The sequence below is a fragment of the Musca domestica genome, unplaced genomic scaffold, assembly GCF_030504385.1.
Source record: "Musca domestica strain aabys unplaced genomic scaffold, Musca_domestica.polishedcontigs.V.1.1 10, whole genome shotgun sequence".
In the NCBI taxonomy this organism is placed as follows: domain Eukaryota; kingdom Metazoa; phylum Arthropoda; class Insecta; order Diptera; family Muscidae; genus Musca; species Musca domestica.
Genome location: NW_026712115.1, coordinates 15,032,348 through 15,054,238, shown reverse-complemented (window position 1 = coordinate 15,054,238; position 21,891 = coordinate 15,032,348).

Below are 21,891 nucleotides of genomic sequence, written 5' to 3'. Positions count from 1 at the left end.
TGACGCTAATTGTTTCCGTCATTCTCTAACCGACAATTTATGTCACCTTCACTTTTTTTTAGCTCGTTTTGGCTTATACTTTTCTTTCGCTTTTTGTAGACTTCGATTTATTTGTGTTTGTTTTTTTATATTTTTTACCATTTTGTTCCTACGAGTAAAGGATATTTAAACGGTCGACCGCCAAGTGTCCAATAAAGGGGCAAGGCTATGTACAACAAGATGCGCCTGAGTCTTGAGGGGAAAATACTAACGACATATCATTTTTATCCATCCTTTCACCTTAACTTGGGTGGTGCACCGCTAACGACGTATCATTTTTAGCCACCCTAACGCCACACTGTCCTCAACACGATACAAAATCTTGACTTGGGTGGTGGATTCAGGCTGGATTAATCAGATATGTACCTAATTCATTAGATTTCAATTTTGCAAAGAAAATTGTATTCTACTTGTTGAGCACTTTCATTTGATACCCATATTGATGGGATTGATAAAACCTACGTAATCCGCCATTTTGTAGCGGCAGCCATCTTGGATTTTAATTTTATATAGTACATTGTATTTTGCTTGTTGAACCCATTCATTTGATACCCATATTGATGGGATTAATAAAACATAAATTATCCGCCATTTTGTAGCCGGGGCCATTTTGAATTTATAATTATAATGAATAAATATAATTGTATTGTCCCCAAAATCCAAAGTGTACACAAAATTCCAGATTAATCGGTTGACAGTTGAAATTTGAATTACTAAATATGACCCAAGAATAAATCATCTACGTATATAAAAAAAAAGTTTCGTTAGTTACTACGCTTATAATATAAGGACCGCTGGACTGATTCATACAAATTCGGAATTGTCTCCTGACCGAGAAGGATACAATCCAAAAATCGAGATAAAATCTTCATTTTCACTTTTGAAATGTACAATAGCAATGTTATTCTGCATTTTGTTTTTTTTTATTATTATTATTATTTATTTACATATTTTATATAAATACAAGAATTAAGTTACTGCCTCAGCGCCAAAATTTGGCTTAGGAGAGGCTTAATGGCAACGAAAATATTCATTATTTAACATTATTTTAGTTTCAAATAAAAAAGGAATTATATTAAAAGTAACAAATATACGTTTATTCTAGAAGTATTTCAACATTTTGTAAAAGAAACTGTTTTAAATGTTATTTAAATATCGAAATAGACATTATACGTTTTAAATTATTTGGCAATTGATTAAATTCTCTTGGTCCAGCATGTCTAATTCGCTGTTTTGTTAAATCCAAACGACATCTGGCAATCTCTATATCTGATGCATGCCTAGTGTCCCTGCCAGTCATTATTCTGTTTTGTCGAAATGATATCGAAGTAAATCCAATATTATTAATACTTTTGAACATTGTCATTAGAAGTTGATGTTTATATAAACCTTTAATGGGCAAAACATTTCTTTCCTTATGTTTATAAAGGTCAAGAGTTGGATATCTAATCGGGAGATTATATACAACTTTAAGGGCTTTATTTTGAGCACTCTGCAACATTTTTAACGAAATGCTTTTTTTAAAAGCATATGTAATCGGAAGGTATGGAAGGTATGTTGAATGCGAATGCACAAGGGAATGATAAATCAACTCTTTAGTTTCCGTGCTGAGTTTTGATTTAAATTTATATAAAATCCCTGTAGCTGATGATACCTTATTTCTTATGTCATTAATATGAGTATCCCATAACAAATTACTACTTAATGTTATGTCCAAATATTTTACACTATGCGACTCCGCAATTCTAACACCTTCAACGCAAATTGACATTTCGTTAGCAGTTCTGTAATTATGAGTTTGAAATCGAACGAACTTCGTTTTATTCGGATTGATGACTAACTTGTTGACCCTCATAAATTCGCAGCATCATATTCTATTTGCGTTTGTAGGACTTTTTCATATTTATAGCTGTATAGGAGACATATATCATCAGCAAATAAAAACAGTTGACCATAAAATTTCAAATTTTTAAGATCATTTATATATATCTTGAACAAAAGAGGTCCTAATACGCTACCTTGTGGGACACAATACATTACTGGAAAACTGGACTTATAGCCTCACCAATTTCAACATATTGAAATCTATTACGAAAATAATCGCTAAAAAGTTGTATAGTCGTACTATATACGCCAATGTTTTGCAATTTTCTTACCAAGATATCATGATCTACCAAGTCAAATGCTCTCTCTTACTACATATGTATTCCACGACATTCACAACCGCCTCCTCGGTGCCAGAACCTTTCTTAAACCCAAACTGTTTCTCAGATTAAATATTATTTTCGTATAAATATGCAGATATTTGTTCCGATATTATTTTCTCAAAGATTTTATCCACAGTTGAAAGAACTGCAACTGCTCTAAAGTCTACCACATTTTTAGAATTTGTTTTTTTAGGAATTGGCAAAACCCTATGGATTTTTAAACTGTTTGGATACGTACCCTCAGTAATAATTTTATTAAAAATATCAGATAGACAGTTTGCTACAACAGATTTGTTACAAATCAATATTTTGGGCGTTATATTGTCATAACCACATCCTTTTCTTTCATTCAAAGACTCAATAACTTCCCGCATTTTCGGCGATTCAACTGTTTGAAAAACAAAAATTACTGTTTTCCGGAAGAAGTGTAGAAAAAATATTGATATCATCATCATGATACTGGGGCAAATTATCCTTTAATCGCTGTACTGAATAGGTGAAATATTCGTTTAAAACAGTTACTTTGTTATAATCGGTGGCTAACTGTCTACCGTCTTCCATTATAATTTCAATTTCCCGATTTTTAGTGCGACCAAAACTTTTATTTAGGAATTTCCATGTCTTTTCAATATTGCCCTTATAATCACTCAGATTGTTTTTATAATAGTCATTCATCAGGCTTTTATTGCAAATTTTTATGATTTTACTGATTCTTTTCAACTGCTGTGTTATAAAAGTCTTATCACGATTTTTCCGCTTTTTATTTAATATCAGTTTTTTTAAATCTATAAGAGCTGATAAGTTTTCAGTAAATGTGTCAATAAATCTGTCACACACATCAACTAACTCTCCTTCCACAGTTAAACCATTTAGTTTTGCATTTTGAATTCTTGAAAGATTCCCAAAGTCTGTTTTCTTAAAACTTATAATGTTAATGTCATTCGATTTGAACGAAATAAATAAGGAACAACATAAAAAGTTGTGGTCAGAAAGCTTATTATCTATGCTACAAACCGATATCTTCTTTGAAAAATCAGAAACAATCCAGTCTATGGATGCTTTGCTCTGTGGTCTTGTAATTAGGTCATGATAAGACTTCATATTAAAGCCTTGAAATAAATTGATAACATGACTACTCCGCATAGGGTTACGCATATCAACATTTAAATCACCCACCAACAACTTTGAACCACCACTAAAACCATCTAAAATATTTTCCAACTTTCTCACAAAAATCGATAAATTGCAACGTTGAGATCTATACACTGAAATAACTTTTAAATTAGAATTATCGAACTTAACATCTTCCAATTCAACAGCAACGACATCAACATTTTCATCACTTTTATTCAAAAGTACTTTATATTACAAATTTGAATTTATATAAAGAGTCGTTCCACCGAATGCATCAGATCTAGAACAATGAATAGCATTGAACCCTTGTTTGGAATACAAAGCTAACAACTTACTTCTAAACCAAGTCTCTTGGACGGCTATTATTGATGGCAGCCTATGAAGATTTTTTATTTCATTAATAAATCTATTAAATTTTTCCATCGGAGAAATACCTCTAGCATTAAAAGAAACGACATTAAAAACATTTTGATTTAGGCTCTGAATATGAGAATTATAATTTTCTATTTTTTTGAAATAATTTGAGTTCATAAAAAAGTGATATTGAAACTTAAAGCAAAATTAAAACATATTTATATTAGTTTGGTGATAAAAAACCAGCATCATCATCTTCCTCATCAATAATATCATCATCACTTCGAGCATCTACATCGGAAACCACAGCAGCACGAGTTCTCGTTGCAATTGGTTTTTTGGAAGCAATAGATTTTAAGATTTTGTCTACGTCATCCATGCTCTTTATAAGAATTGATCTTGCAGTTACATCTTTTTTCACGTATACCATGCCATCTTTCGTGTAAACAAATTTATAGCCAAATGGTTTCAAGGTCTTGGCATGTTTTAAGATTCCCAAACATTCTTTTATGAGGAAATCATTTACAAAAACGGTTTTCATTTCAGAGTCTTCTTTCAATTTCTGTTTGCCTTTCATTAGACACAATTTGCTCTTCTTATTAGCAAACTTCACCACCATGGAAACTTTATTCGTTTGCTTTTTACGGTTAATAAAAAAGCATCCTTAATTTCATTGGCATTAATAACTGTGCCAGCCTTATTTGCAATTTTTAACACCACGTCAATTTAACCGTCGACTCTAATTTGTCAACCTTTTCTCGCAAGTTTTTATTTTCTTTCTGTAATGTTTTTATTTTGATCGTATTTTTTTTACACCATTTAGAATTTGGTCATATTGAGAAGACATAAATTTCATCGTCTCTTTCATTTCTCTCAACATCGTTTTCATTTCTGATCCGTTGTTGCTCGGTTGACAAAAATGACATTTGAAATCAAGAGATTCATCATCCACTAGTCGCTCTATTTCAATTTTATTCAGCTGCGTACAATGCCAATGAAACATCTTATTGCATTTGTCACAGTCTATTGCAGATTCACTTTCCAACACTGGAGTTTTGCATTGCGCACACGAAATAGTTTTTTTTTAACATTATTTGCAAGGTAGATGTACTAGGTAATCGCATCAGCCCAGCTGACGGCACCATTAAATGTCAAAACAAATTGTTGTAATGAAGAATTCGCCCTAAATGAATGCAACAACAAATTTGTTTATGTTGTCTTCCCTAAAACTATTTTTATAATATTTCAAATAATTTAAGAGCAAGTTAAGAGTGAAACCAGTAAAAATAATTAAAAGAAAATGAAGGAAGGAGTATAGAATGGAGTTCAGCTTTAAGAATTAAGTTAGCCTCAACATCTAAGATTCCCAAAGCACATCACGGGAAGTGGTGCAAGAATTCGACTCTTGTCATTTGCAGTTCCGGAAAACTTTCGGTTTAAACCAGTAAAATATAGTCATTATAAGTTTCTTGGTTTAAAAAATATCGCAATACTACTCTTATTTGTTTTACAATAAAAACTTTTATTGCGAAGTTCGTTTACGACGAGAGGCACACAAAATAAAATGTAAACAAACACCTCGTTTCTGATTGGTTGAAACAAATTTGCCGCAACCTTTAAATGTCATGGCGAATCTATGTTTTTCGCCTTAGATGCCAATTTTGACATTTGAGGGGACCACAAAAGTTGCTTTGTTGTAGCAATTCGCCGATGCGGTTACCTGTTAGATCTACCTTGATTATTTGTGCTTCTACGCTTTTCGTGTGGCATACTCGATATCTCTCTCAGAGAGCTATAAACGTTTTATAAGAACAATATAATTTGCTTTTATTCGACAGTATTTAAGCACTGAATTTTTGATTTTTATTCACAACAACGTTCGCGCTCACAATATGTACGTCTAGTTGCTCTAGGGTTGCCAAACTCCGGTTATTTTTTTTCCATTTTGACTTATTTTTTCTAATGTACATTTGTAGTGTTTTTATATTTTATTTTTTTCAGTCGTGTTCTAGATGTGATGGTGTACACACGTACCCTACGCAAAATTGTTTAAAATTATAAAAAAAAAATCTACCTGACTAAACCCTAGCATTAAAACTATAAATTGTTCTTGTAGGTTTACAAGAACAATCGCACTCAAATTCAAGTGCATTCAATTGCAAGTGCATTTAGTGACGGTACTAGTTGAAAAAAAAAACAACATCATGGATGAAGCAAGTGCATCGTCTGACGATGCCAACGATGATAACTTTAACTGGCAAATAATGTATTCAAAACGCAAAAAGCAAATAACAATTTCTAATGCCAATGGCCTAAGAAACAAAGTTAATGAAATCGATCTATATCTAAATACCCAACACATTGATATATTTTTATTATCCGAAACCCATCTAACCAAAAGGTCTTTCATTAAAATCAAAGGATATGACTATATTGCTGCCAATCATCCTGGAGATAGGGCTCATGCTGGTTCAGGAATATTAATTAAATCAACAATATCATATGATATAGAGGGAATTATCGAAAAATCACTACTTCAGGCAGCTGGCACTAAAATCAAATGCAATGATCAATTCGTTACAATTTATTCTATATATTCCAAGACACAGTGTGACACTTCAAGATTTTGAACAATTCTTCTTAAAAATTGGTGAAAACTGGTGACTTCAATGCAAAGCATCCTTGGTGGGGATCTCGTTTAATAAATCCTAAGGGCAGACAATTGTATAACTGAATTGTAAAACACAATTTCAAAACCCTTTCTGGCCTTCAGATCGCAATAAAATACCTGAATTGCTTGATTTTGCTGTTTACAGTGGAATTCCAACCGATAAATTACATATAATTAATGACGATGAGCTAAAGAGTTTCAGCAGAAATACGAAACTTAATAGCAAACAAAAGGAGACTACGTAGAATTTGGAAATATAGTCGCAATCCTGTAGATAAACGAAATCTGAATGCAGCAACAAAACATCTATCCGAGCGAATCCAAATTTACAAAAACGAAGGGATATCGTCCTACCTTCGAAAACTCAATCCTGTTTCAACTGACACTGACTACAAACTTTGGAAGGCAACCAAATTCTTAAAACTATCATCTAAACGAAATGTCCCACTTAAAGATGATAATAACATTTGGTGTCGGAGTAGTGAACAAAAGGCATCTGCATTTGCTATACATTTACACGAAGCATTTCATCCAAATAATTTGAGTTCAAAAGAAGAAGTAATTTAACAATTCTTGGATATTGCATGTCAAATGGACAAACCTATACCACATATAACACCAAAGAAAGTTTCTACTGAAATTAAACGACTTAACAGTAATAAATCCCCAGGTTATGACAACATAAACTCAAAAGTCAATAAAGCTCTTCCATGGAAAGCTGTACTATTTTTAACACTAATAACTAACTCTTACCACATTTTCAAAAATATTTGAAAAACTGTTTAAAGGCAGATTATTGCGTATATTGGAGAAATTCAGTATAATTCGAAAACACCAATTTGGATTTCGTCATAAACATGGAACACCGGAACAATGTCACAGAATAGTAAATATAGTAGCTAATGCTCTGGAGAGGAAGTTGTATTGCTCAGCAGTGTTTTTGGAAGTGCAACAAGCATTTGACAAAGTTTGGCATATGGGTTTGCTTTATATGTTAAAGAAACTTCTTCCTGCGCCCTATTATATCTTCTTCAAATCATATCTTCATGAAAGAAGCTTTTACGTCAAAGTAAATGCCGGCATACCCCAGGGAAATGTATTAGGCCCTATTCTTTACACTGTATTTACTTATGATATGCCATGCATTGATGGGGTAACTGTGGCAACATATGCAGACGACACTGCTTTTCTATATTCCAATGAATGTAAAATTCAGTTCTCTCAAATAATCCAAACCCAATTAGATGAATTATGGGAGTGGTTAATTGCATGGAATATAACGATAAACACCCAAAAATCTTCTCATATTACTTTTACCCTCAGACATGGTGACTGCCCAGATGTAAATTTGAATGGATCGATAATACCAAACTCTTCAGTAGTCAAATACTTAGGTTTATATTTAGATAGGAAACTTTTATGGAAAAAACATTTGAAAGCTAAGAAAAATCAGATCTATTTGAAATTTAAAAGGATGTATTGGCTTCTGGGACCGAAATCAGAGTTGAGTTTGGAGAACAAAGTTATACTATACAAATCCCTGATAAAACCGATTTGGAGTTATGGAATTCACTTATGGGGTACATGCAGTAAATCAAATATAACAAGTTAAAAAGCAGTAAGTTCGGCCGGGCCAAACTTTTAATACCCTCCACCATTTGCAACGAATTTGGAAATTTTTAAAAAATAAAATCCTTAAAAAATTCGGTTAACATTTTTAAAATACCGAATATAGCCGTTATATTGGGGTCTATACGACGTGGACATACATAGGCATTGTTTGTCATAAGCCATTAAGTAAATTCGAAACTTGAAATAAACGGCGAATAATGTAGCTAAAATCACCAAAATATCGTATATAAGGAGGTGCCGTTAAATTGGAGCTGTGCGAAGACCTGGACCAGCATAGGCAATTTTCTGTCACAGGCTGTAGCATCTATTACGAACTTCAAATACCACATCTCAAACAACTTCGGTGGGTATTGTACCTAAAATCAAAATATCGAATATAGGGAGGTACTGATATATGGGGCCTATACGAAGACCTGGACCCGCACAGACAATTTTCTGTCACAGACTGTAGTTCTCATAACGAACTTCAAATACCAATTTTGAAACAATTCCGGTGAATAATGTCGCTAAAATCGTCAAAATACCGAATATAGGGAGGTACCGTTATATGGGGGCTATATGAAGACGTGGACCTGCACAGACAATTTTCTGTCTTAGGGTGTAGTATCCATTTTGAACCTTAAATACCAAATTTGAAACAATTCCCGTGAATAATAACGCTACAATCATCGAAAAACGGAATATCGGGAGGTACCGTTATATCGGGGCTATACGAAGACGTGGATCACAGACAACTTTCCGTCTTAGGGTGTAGTATCCATTTTGAACTTTAAATACCAAATTTGAAACAATTCCCGTGAATAATATCGCTAAAATCATCAAAATATCGAATATAGGGAGGTACCGTTATATGGGGGCTATATGAAAACGTGGACCTACATGGCCCATTTACGAACTTAACCTGCCTACTGGAAAAATAAACATGTGTGCAAAATTTTAGCCATCTATCTCAATTCATTCGAAAGATAGCGTGATTACAACAGACAGACAGACGGACAGACAGACAGAGGGACATCGTTAAATCGACTTAGAATTTTACGCTGATCAAGAATATATATACTTTGTTTGGTCTGATATGAGTATTTCGAGGAGTTACAAACGGAATGACAAAGTTAATATTCCCTCCATAGTATGGTGGAGGGTATAAAAATGATTCAAACAGTTCAATCAAAAATCTTATGAAGCATTACCGGCGCAGAATGGTATATTTCCAACAAAATTATACACAATGATCTTAACATTCCCTTTGTAGAATCAGAATCCAAAAATACAGTACTAAATATCTACAAAGATTAAGCAATCACACTAATTTATTGGCAATTACATTACTTGACGAAACTGATGCTGTTAGACGTCTTAAAAGATGTCATGTTCTAGATCTACCATTCCGGAAATAATAGCAACCATATAATTATTACATGTCATTCACTATATTTAAATATACGTAAAATTGTCCTATTCTAAAGAAGGATACGATTATCTGTCATTTCTGTCACGTTTTGTAAAGTATTAACACGTTTGTTTAATATTTAAGATAGATTGCAAATAAAGATTTTGAAAAAAATATTTTATTTTTGAATTCGTATATTTATAGCAATTAATTTAACTGACTTGATTTCTTGAGAACTGAAGGCGGGTTACATGGAAGTGTAGCACCGAATTATGTGGTGGCGAAACGGAATAGATGATATCGAAATAATTTAACGCGGTCACATCAAAGTTAAAAGATAATTAATTTTTCAAAATCGTTAAAAAATTACGAAAAAAGATATCTCATTGCAAAAATTCTCAAAACGGGAAAAAATCGAAAAAATTTTCAATGGAATAGAATTTTAAAATAATAGTACAAACATTGCAAGGACCCTTAAACTTCTGCTGTAAAAAATCATCAAACAAGGTGAAAATTTTCTTTTCAATTGTTTTTCTTTTTTTGTCAATTTTATATAATGTACGATTAAATTTTAAGTGATTTTTCAATTTGCTTATCATATTGATTTCGATCGATGTTTTGTAAACAAAATAAAGAATTATTTTTGACAGTTCATACAATTTTGGAATGGTATCCTGGCAAAAAAATCGCGGTAAAATATGTCAATAAAAATGTGAATGAAAAAAATCTTTTTGGTGTGATTTTGTTTCAATTTGACATACAATATTGAATTGAACATTTTTTATTATTTTGAATTCTGAATGAATAATATTAAAAATGAAATGAGTGACTTACGTACATCCTACTTCTTTCATATATGACAATAATCCGTCCAATGAGAACTCAAAAAATGTAATTCATTGGGACTGCAATCAGTGAAATACCGAATATAAAGGGTGCAAAATGGTAGAGCGAATTGAACATTTAATAAAAAAGGATTTATATCCTTCCAGAAATTCTTCCTAAACTTTCATGATATCTTAAATCGCTTTGGAAGGTCAGGATATATAAAGGTACGATTTCGAGTACCATATTTAACCATATTTGCATGCTCATTTCAGCAATGGTTGGTAATTTGACAAGAAACCATCCTCGCAAAAAAAGATCACGTTTTGGTATAACCATCATATGATTAAGCAATTTTCAGCAATTTTTTTTCATTTTTAGGCCTTTATTTGGCATCATTGTTTCTAAGGGGGTAGAAAACCTCTTCTCACGAAATTTTTAATTTTCGGAGTAGGGTCCATCTTGGTCTTGACCACATCAATTTATTTGGCTAAAAAATTGTATTTAGACTACTCTGTGGTAGAGAATCGTCTTACAGATTATTGTCTTTATTTGAGTATAGTTCCTACATTAGTGTACCTCCAAGTCCACTTTCGCAAACAATGTGTCGTCAGAAAAGAAAATTTTGTATTCTATTGAATTTGTAACCCCCAAGAGAATATTGATTGGGAACGTAATATTAATTGATGGTCATTGGGGTCTCCAACGCACAATTTAAATGACAAAAATAAATAAATTACATTCTTACTGTAATGGGTGTAAAAGATTAATTATCGTTGACTATTCTGAAATCATTCTGTCCCTAATTATGAGGTGGACAAAACTAAATACCACTCAGCAAGGTATTCTAAACGTTGTAATACAATTCCCAAATTACAGCTCCATTGAATGGAAAATGTTGCTAAGCTCTTTACAATACCAAAAATTGGGCTGAGTTTCCACATAGGGCTATTGTAGATGTTCTATATCATATAGGTTTTTAACACTCAATTAAAGCCTATGGCTGAAAAATAAGATCAGCCTATTCAAAATATCTAAAACAGAGGGTGGGTGATTATCTGTTATAACTTTTGCCATGAATCTTTATTTCTATATAGAAATTATCATTTATTTTATTATTATTAATTATTCGACTTATAATAAAAATTGTGCCGTTTATGTAATACAGATCTGTGTTCTATTAGGCTTTAAAAATATGCATTAAAGACTAAAAGTACGAGCCGGCAACGTGGACCGGGCCAGCTAGTAATAAATAAAACAAACGGGGTGAGCTAAATAAAACCGTTTAAAAACCGTTCGTACATGGTAAAATATTGATTTTTTCATAGCTTACTATCTTCTGAAATTATATTATTCGTATAGTTCCACTTACCCAATAAATACATAAAATCCGTATATAACAGTTTTGTCCGTTATCGCTTTATACTCCCCAAAAAAGAATACACATGATTTTAGAATTAAGAAAGAAAAACAAGTAAAAAAGCTGTAAGTTATATATACTTTGTGGGGTCTAAAATGTATATTTCGAGGTGTTGCAAACTTAATATACCCTCTATACTATGGTGGAGGGTATAAAAAAACACTATTAATGTACATTCAAAAATAGTAAGTCAAAATGGAAAGAAAATTATGCAATATAAAACATTTCAATTGTACATTTCAAAAGTCAAAATGAAAATTTTCAAATTTCACATTTTTACGCAATTTTTTTGGATTTCATCCTTTTCTGCCAAGAGACAATTCCGAATTTGTCTGAGTCGTTCAAATCAGATGAATAATTATAATTGAGAAATATAACAAATATGTGAATTTTAAACATTATTAATTTTTACAATGTTATTATTTGGTAGATTTTAAGATATTGACCTGCCGTATTTAGGTAGTACAGAAGTACAAACATAAAGTTAAATATTTGTGAAATATTGAAATACTACAATATTGCAAGTGTTCATTTGTCTCTCTATAAACCTAGAGAAATATTTAATTAATTTTTAATCCGCCACCATTCTATGGCGAGTATATTAACTTTGTCATTTCGTTTGTAACTCCTCGGAATACTCATGATAGGCCCTACAAAGTGTATATATTTTCTAGATCTGCGAAAAATTCTAAGTGGATTTAGGGAACACAGTCTCTCTGTCTGTTGTAGTCACAAACGAATTGGTATAGAAGGCAAACATATGTATTAACGGCCCATTTACGGACTTAACCTGCCTACTTAAGGTTAAGTCCGTAAACGGGCCATGTCGGCCCACGTCTTCGTATAGCCCCATATGACGATGCCTCCTAATATTCGGTAGTATGATGATTATGTACCGGAATTTTTCAAAATTTAGTATTTAAAGTTCGCAAGGAGTACTACATCCACGTATTCGTGTAACCTATATAACAGTACATCCCTTTAATCGGTATTTCGTGTTTGAAGTTCGAAGTCGGTACCACAGCCTATGACAAAAAAAAAATACTTATGCGGGTCCACGTCTTTCTTCTTTACCTTTTCAGTTTTTAAACCACCGGATGCTCTCCTTCCTTTTACATGAAAATGGAAACTTAGTAAAAAGAGAACATAACCGAAACTGATGTAACACGGAGCATTGCACCAGCGACTCTTTAAGCTTGATGAAAGCTCCTTCTTTTCCTTCTCAAAATCAAATAATACCCCTTTATTTAGCGTGTAGAGAATAGAATAGCTAAGGTGGCGTAATAGACAATTAGACTTTGGAACCATCCGGTCATCCCCATAAATCTATGAATTTGCCGGTCGTTTTTAGAGTACATGTAATACAGGATTGCAATAATTTCTGCCACCAACGGAAACCAAACTTAGATTTGACCACATTAAATTACTGAACAACCACCAAAACTTGCCTGGATTTAAAAAAAAAAATCCTGGACGAATAAATTAGTAAGACATCAGTAGTAATATTAATATTTTTATTTTATTAAAAAAATATTTAATGATAAACAAAACAATGTAACATTTAATTCAGCCTTTATACTGATGTATGTACATACATATTACACATTTAAAGAAATCTATGTATTAAATACATATATTATATATTAAGTTAAGATAACAAAACAAAATCTTTAAAAAAGCAAAAAAGCAACTTTGTTGGTACCCTCAAATGTCAAAATTGGCATCTAAGGCGAAAAATATATATTCGCCATGACATTTAAAGTTTGCGGCAAATTTGTTTGTGGAAATTAAGCCAAGTAATAATACGACTCTCGGAGACCGTTGCCAAAGTCCCATGTTAATAGTCAGCCAAAGTCCCATGTTAATAGTCAGTCGAAATGTTTGTACAAGCCCACATCTGTAATATCTTCTACGTCTGGGCCGCCTGGAAATGTCCACAATAAATTACATTTCAAGGCCAGTGCTGAACATAATCTCAACACTTAGGATTTGAATAAAATTGCTCCACATGGCATGGATTCACCCTCTAACATCTCCAGCGACATTGCCCAAAATGTATCGGATGTTAACAGTGTATATACATATGCAGCAGCAGTAACAACAATTCTCGAATTGTTCTATGCAAAATCAGGGCACCAACACTCCAATGCATATGGCCATATATACACCACATATTCAGCAGCAGAATATGAATATCAGTAATCAAAATCTTAATAATTTGGCCAATAGCTAACAACATAATACCCAACAACAAAACCTTTTTGTTTGTCAGGAAAAAACACTTTTAGTTAAGAAGGCATAAACAAATTTGTTTTTTGTGTTGCATTCATTTAGGGCGAATTCAGCATTACAACAACTTGTTTTGACATTTAAAGTTGCCGTCAGCTGGGCTGATGCAAAACAAATGAGAGTGAAAAGTTTGAAGTCGATGAATAATAATCGGCGCCGGCTGTTTAATACATTTGTAGGCGGCTCAACTATCGTATTTACTTATCATTGTTATCATGGTAGAAGAATATAGGTAGATGCATCAACGCTTGCGAACATTGATATGTCAAAAATAAGTAGATTTTTATATTTGTTGTTACAATATGCATTTCTCAAAAATTTTTACAAATTTTAATAATTTTTCATTCAACATTTTCAATTCCAAATTCGGGTTGACAGTTCATTGTCCCAGCAGCTGTGTCGAAGCGACTACCTGTATTCTTCTACCATGATTGTTATAAATAAAATTGTTCTAAATATTTCCTGGACATAAGTAATTTTTCATGGGCTCTGGTAAAATAAAAACAAAGTGGACAATCCAGGCGAGAAACGGAAAACCGATGTATTTTTCACAGCAAAATTACTTTAAAATACATAAACGCAATCACCCACAATTCAAACGCAATTTTTTTAAAGAACCAAGGTAGATCTACTAGGTAGTCGTATCACCCCAGCTGACGGCACCTTTAAATGTCAAAACAAGTTGTTGTAATGCTAAATTCGCCTTAAATGAATGCAACACCAAAATAAAGTTTGTTTATGTCTTTTCACTAAAAGTATCTTTTTCTAATATTTTAAAATTTATGAGGAAGTTTAGAGTGATTTACCAGTAAAACATTAAAATTTAAATTTGTCGAAACCATCCGACCGCAATGTTAGAGAAACCAATGAAACGTCAGAATTGCCCATGGCTTGGAGCTGTATTCCAGAATCACTGTAATCACTTCATTTAGCAAATCTTTGATGGCATCCAAGCCGCTGCCACGAAGGCTTGCAGTATTGTATGGGTCCAATCAATCCCTTTACGGCCTCACCCTGGTGTATAGCCATTTTACTTTGCTGTTCCAACTATCTATGCATGATCATTTCCTTTCTCTCATTCAAAAAGAGTAACCCATAGAAACCAAACTAGGATTTGCCACATTTTGGTTTGATTTTGTGTTAAGAGACTAAGGTCCGTTTCGAAGTTTGGTGGACCAATCATATATGCACATTCTATATAAAACAAATAAAAAATCAGTAAGTTTGGCCGGGCCGAACTTTGAATACCCTCCACCATTTGGAAAGAATTAGAAAAGTTTCAAAAAAATAAAATCCATTGAAAATTCTGTTAAAATTTTTAAAATACCAATATACGATATTGTGGACCTATATAGACAAATATATGTCTGGGGGTAAAGTACTCACAAGGAACTCCTTGTGTGGATTTTCAGATAATTGGGAAATGTGGCTAAATTAATCAAAATCCCGAATATTGGGGGTATTGTTATATGGGGGATAAACGATATTGTGGACCTATATAAACAAATCCCTTTCAGGGGTTAAAGTGCTTACAAAGAACTCCTTGTGTGGATTTTCAGACAATACCATTGGAAAATATAGCTAAAATCATCAAAATACCGAATATCGGGGGCTACCGTTATATGGGGGCTATACGATATCGTTAATCTATATAGAGAACTCTACGTCAGGGGGTAAAGTGCTCACAAAGAACCCCTTGTGTGGAAGACAATTCCATTGAAAAATGTGGATGATATCATCAAAATACCGAATATCGGAGGGTACCGTTATATGGGGGCTATATGATATCGTGGACCTATATAGACAACTCTCTGTCAGGGAGTAAAGTACTTACAAAGAAATCCTTGTGTGGATTATCAGACAATTCCGTTGAAAAATGTAGGTAAAATTATCAAAAACCGAATATCGGGGGGTACCGTTATATGGGGGCTATACGATATCGTGGACCGATATAGCTCATCTTCGAACTTAATCTGCCTGCAGACAAAAGAGAGATCTGTGCAAATTTTTAGCTTCCTGTCTTAATTCGTTTAGACTGTAGCGTGATTACAAAAGACGGACAGGGCTAAATCGTCCTAGAATTTTACGCTGGTCAAGAATATATATACTTTGTTGGGTCTAAAATGAGCATTTCGATGAGTTACAAATGGAATGACGAACTTAATTTACCCTTCATACTATGTATGGTGGAGGGTATAAAAATGATTTATTTTCCATAACAAAATTACTTCATATAAAACTTACTTACAAACAAGTAAAAAAGCAGTAAGTTCGGCCGGGCCGAACTTTGAATACCCTCCACCATTTGGAACGAATTAGAAAATTTTCAAAAAAATAAAATTCAATAAAAATTCTTTTAAAATCTTTAAAATATCTAATATAGGAAGGTGCCGATATATGGGGGGATATATGATATTGTGGACCTATAAAGACAAATCTATGTCTGCGTGTAAAGTACTCACAAGGAACTCCGTGTGTGGATTTTCAGACAATACGATTGGAAAATGTGGCTAAAATCATCAAAATACCGAATATCGCGGGGTACCGTTATATGGGAGCTATACGTTATCGTTAACCTATATAGAGAATTCTCTGTCGGTGGGTAAAGTGCTCACTAAGAACCCCTTGTGTACAAAGAACCCCTTGTGACTATTCCGTTGAAAAATATGGCTAAAAACATCAAAATACCGAATATCGGGGGTACCGTTATATGAGGGCTATACAATATCGTGGATCTATATAGATAATTCTCTGCCGAGGTATAAAGTACCCACAAGGAACTCCTTGTGTGGATTTTCAAACAATTCCGATGAAAAATGTGGGTCAAATCATAAAATACTGAATGTCGGGAGGTACCGTTATATGGGGGATATACGATATCGTGGACCTGTATAGACAATTCTCTCTCAGGGGGTGAAGTACTCACAAGGAACTCCGTGTGTGGATTTTCAGACAATAAGATTGGAAAATGTGGCTAAAATCATCAAAATACCGAATATCGGGGGTACCGTTATATGAGGGCTATACAATATCGTGGATCTATATAAATAATTCTCTGCCGAGGTATAAAGTACCCACAAGGAACTCCTTGTGTGGATTTTCAGACAATTCCGTTGAAAAATGTGGGTAAACTCAGCAAAGTACCGAATATCGGGGGTACCGTTATATGAGGGCTATACAATATCGTGGATCTATATAGATAATTCTCTGCCGAGGTATAAAGTACCCACAAGGAACTCCTTGTGTGGATTTTCAGACAATTCCGTTGAAAAATGTGGGTAAAATCATCAAAATACCGAATATCGGGGGGTACCGTTACATGGGGGCTATACGATATTGTGGACCTATATAAATAATTCTCTGCCGAGGTATAAAGTACCCACAAGGAACTCCTTGTGTGGATTTTCAGACAATTCCGTTGAAAAATGTGGGTAAAATCATCAAAATACCGAATATCGGGGGGTACCGTTACATGGGGGCTATACGATATTGTGGACCTATATAAATAATTCTCTGCCGAGGTATAAAGTACCCACAAGGAACTCCTTGTGTGGATTTTCAGACAATTCCGTTCAAAAATGTGGGTAAAATCATAAAAATACCGAAAATCGGGGGGGTACCTTTACATGGGGGCTATACGATATCGTGGACCTATTCTCTGCCGAGGTATAAAGTACCCACAAGAAACTCCTTGTGTGGATTTTCAGACAATTCCGTTCAAAAATGTGGGTAAAATCATCAAAATGCCGAATATCGGGGGTACCGTTATATGGGGGCTATACGATATTGTGGACCTATATAGATAATTCCCTGCCGAGGTATAAAGTACCCACAAGGAACTCCTTGTGTGGATTTTCAGACAATTCCGTTGAAAAATGTGGGTAAAATCAGCAAAGTACCGAATATCGGGGGGTACCGTTATATGGGGGCTATGTGATATTGTGGACCTATATAAATAATTCTCTGCCGAGGTATAAAGTACCCACAAGGAACTCCTTGTGTGGATTTTCAGACAATTCCGTTCAAAAATGTGGGTAAAATCATCAAAATACCGAATATCGGGGGGTACCGTTACATGGGGGCTATACGATATCGTGGACCTATATAGATAATTCTCTGCCGAGGTATAAAGTACACACAAGGAACTCCTTGTGTGGATTTTCAGACAATTCCGTTGAAAAATGTGGGTAAAATCATCAAAATACCGAATATCGGGGGGTACCGTTACATGGGGGCTATACGATGTCGTGGACCTATATGGACAATTCTCTGCCGAGGTATAAAGTACCCACAAGGAACTCCTTGTGTGGATTTTCAGACAATTCCGTTGAAAAATGTGGGTAAAATCATCAAAATACCGAATATCGGGGGGTACCGTTATATGAGGGCTATACGATATAGTGGACCGATATAGCCCGTCTTCGAACTTGACCTGCCTGCAGACAAAAGAGAGATCTGTGCAAAATTTTAGCTTCCTATCTTAATTCGTTTAGACTGTAGCGTGATTACAACAGACGGACAGACGGACGGACAGGGCTAAATCGTCTTAGAATTTTACGCTGATCAAGAATATATATACTTTGTTGGGTCTAAAATGATTATTTCGATGAGTTACAAACGGAATGACGAACTTAATATACCCTCCATACCTTTTTTGGTGGAGGGTATAAAAATCCAATTTTGAAACACCAGTTCTGAATATCACATTGAGGTCAATTTTACATTATAATTTGTTAACACTTGAATTGCTTGCAAACTCGTGGGATCTGGCAGAAGGCATCTTTTAGATCCACACTCGAAATGAAATATGGGCCCCTCAGTCCCCTAATTGGCTGAGTAGACCATTGATGTTTAGAGACGATTTGGCATCCTTGACAATCGAACAGCAGACGAGATCGGGTAGTGCTTTTTCTTCACTGGCTCCGCATTTCCCATACCCCAGCAATGAACTTGTTTGATTACATCATCTAACCGATTTTTATACCCTTTCTGACAAATTATGATGTCATCTCCTTTCGATTTCTTCCTCCATCGATAAACATACACATGAAGTCTACCCCAAAATATACAGATCCACCTAAGATTAAAACTAGGTTAGGGCCAAAATGGAAAATTTTCCTGATTTTGCAGTTGCTCTACAGGTCGCAATTATGGACCAATTGACACGTAATTTAGCATGGGGTTAGAGCTTAGGGCTGGACAAAAGCCTTAAAATTTGGATGGTCATCAGGTAATATTTAGTGGGTGAAATAGACCATAACATTTGTGTTAACTAAAAATCACATTTTCAATTAAACCGCGAATATTTTTAATCCCGGCGAAACAACAAATAGACGAAAAGATCAATTTTGATCGTTACATAGATGCCGTATATTTATGTGTATATTTAAAAGAAAGGGATGTTAGTTAGCTTATATCTCAACAATGGCTGGACCGATTTTGACAAAATGATCACACAATTGAAATCAATCGGCACGGAATTTTGCCTACCATTTGGATGACCATTGGATTATACTTAGCTGTAAAATGGACCCCAACAACTATCAACACGACGGAGTGCGTAAATATTGGGCAATGCCCCTGGTCAAAAAGCTAAGGTTAATATCTGGGCCATGCTCTATGACATAATTTCAAAAGCTGAATGATTTAAGAATAGCCAAAGTTAATTACTGTTTTAAACCCATTAGCACCTTAGATTGTGCATTAGAGTCCTAATAAGTCCCCCTAACCATGTCGGTCTGTTTGTCCGCCAAAAGTGGACCATTACACGGAGAAAATTCTAAAATTTGTAGATATGTTGAAATTTTTGTGTAAGATTTTCACCCCCCAAATACATATTATTAGCCAAATCCTTTGAAATATGGTAAAATAAATAGGTACCTTTATATGGGCACTACTCCGAAACATCGACCTACATTGAAAACTTTCTTCTATCCCTTATAATCCAAGATGACAAATAGAGGTCAAATCAAAAATATAGCAGAACAACATAGCATGTCAAACTGAAAAAAATTTCGCGTGATTTAAATAAGTAAAAATAATTTTATCCACCCCATAATTGATGGCAGAATGATTTCAGAATAGTCAAATATAATTACTATTTTACATCCATTACCGTAAGATGGGAATTAATTTTATTTGCAATTTAAATGTAAGTTGGAGACCCAATAAAGTCCATATTTTTCATCATAGTATAACGCAATGACGATTCAACAAATATTCGGTCCCGTGATACTTTCTTATATTTGTAATTTGTTTATGTTTTCATAATTTATTTCATATAGATGTACGTCCTAAATCTACGTTCCCAGCCAATATTCTCTTGGGGGTTACAAATTTAATAGAATACAAAATTTTCTTTTCTGACCACAAATTAGATGTGAAAGTGGACTTAGGGATACTCCAATGTGGGACTTTACTTAAATAAATTCCTATGTGACAATTATCTGTGTGATGGTTCCCTAGCCAAATCAATTGATGAATGTGGTCAAGACCAATATGGGCCCTACTCTGAAAATTTTAAATGTTATGCGAAGAGATTCTCTACCCCCTTAGAAACAAAGATGCCAAATAAAGGCCAAGAAATGGAAAAAGTGGCCAAGACCCCAAAATAGGAATGTTTGGGAAGAATTTCTGGAAGGATAGAAATCCTTTTCTTACTAAAAGTCCCATTCGCTCTACTATTTTGCACCCTTTTTTTTTTGGTATTATACTGATTGTACTCCCAAAGAATTTTGCATTTTGAGCTCTCATTGGACGGATTATTGTCAAATGAGGCTTTTTCGGTCATTTTTGCTTGTTTAAATGTGTTCGCATCTTCCATCTGAATCACGATGCAGGCCCTGGAGTTGAAAGGTAGATATCAGTTAACATCGTATTTCGCACTTATTTCATTTTATTGGTGAAAAGGTGTATATAATGAAAAATTATTCTTTATTTTGTTCACAAAAAAATTGAAAAAAAATTGAAAAAGAAGAATAACAATAACCTTTGTGTGACTGCATTAAATTATTTCGATACCATCGATATATAAAAAATATATCTATAATATATATGTATATATATATAAATATATATATATATATATATATATATATATATATATATATATATATATATGTATATATATATATATATATATATATATATATATATATATATATATATATATATATATCGTTTTTATTTTCCGCATATCTGTTATACACTGTTATACAACAGAAAGTGCGCCCAGACTGGGTGTTGGGGTTAAATCGTTTTTATGTTCACGCACATCTACATTGCTTCCAATGTTTTATATCTGTTAAAGTGCAATTTTAAATTTGTTTATTGACTTTATTTCAAAAATTTCGCAAAACACAGGCTAATATGTCATAAATTTTAATAAATAGTAATAATCTTGCAATTTATTAAAATAAAGTATTTTGATTGGTTAAAATCGTGGTAAAATTAAGAAGGTAAAGTCATTTGACAACATCTCATTGTGCAAAAGGTGAATTCATAAATCCACTGTACGTAACCAAATCAGAGATGGGAACCAGCTTTCTATACAGTGAAATTTGATAAGTAAATTTGATATTCGGTGCTACCCCAAACGACGATGTGAACCAAGATGAAGACAGTCAAAACTCTTTTAGTAAAGTCCACGATGCAGACCGACATCGAATAAAAATGGTTAGCAACCGCATGAAGGCAAGGTACGATCGAGCGGCAAATACCGATGGGTTTCAAGAAGGGCAACTGGTACTATTGTTCAACCCACAACGAAAGAAAGGACTATGCCCCAAATTACAAACGCACTGGGAAGGACCCTACAAGATTGTCACGAAAATAAATGACGTCGTTTATCGCATCCAGAGGAGCGACAGTCCCAGGTCGAAGATGAAAGTTGTACATTTGGAGCGGCTGACCCCCCACGGAACGGGAACTG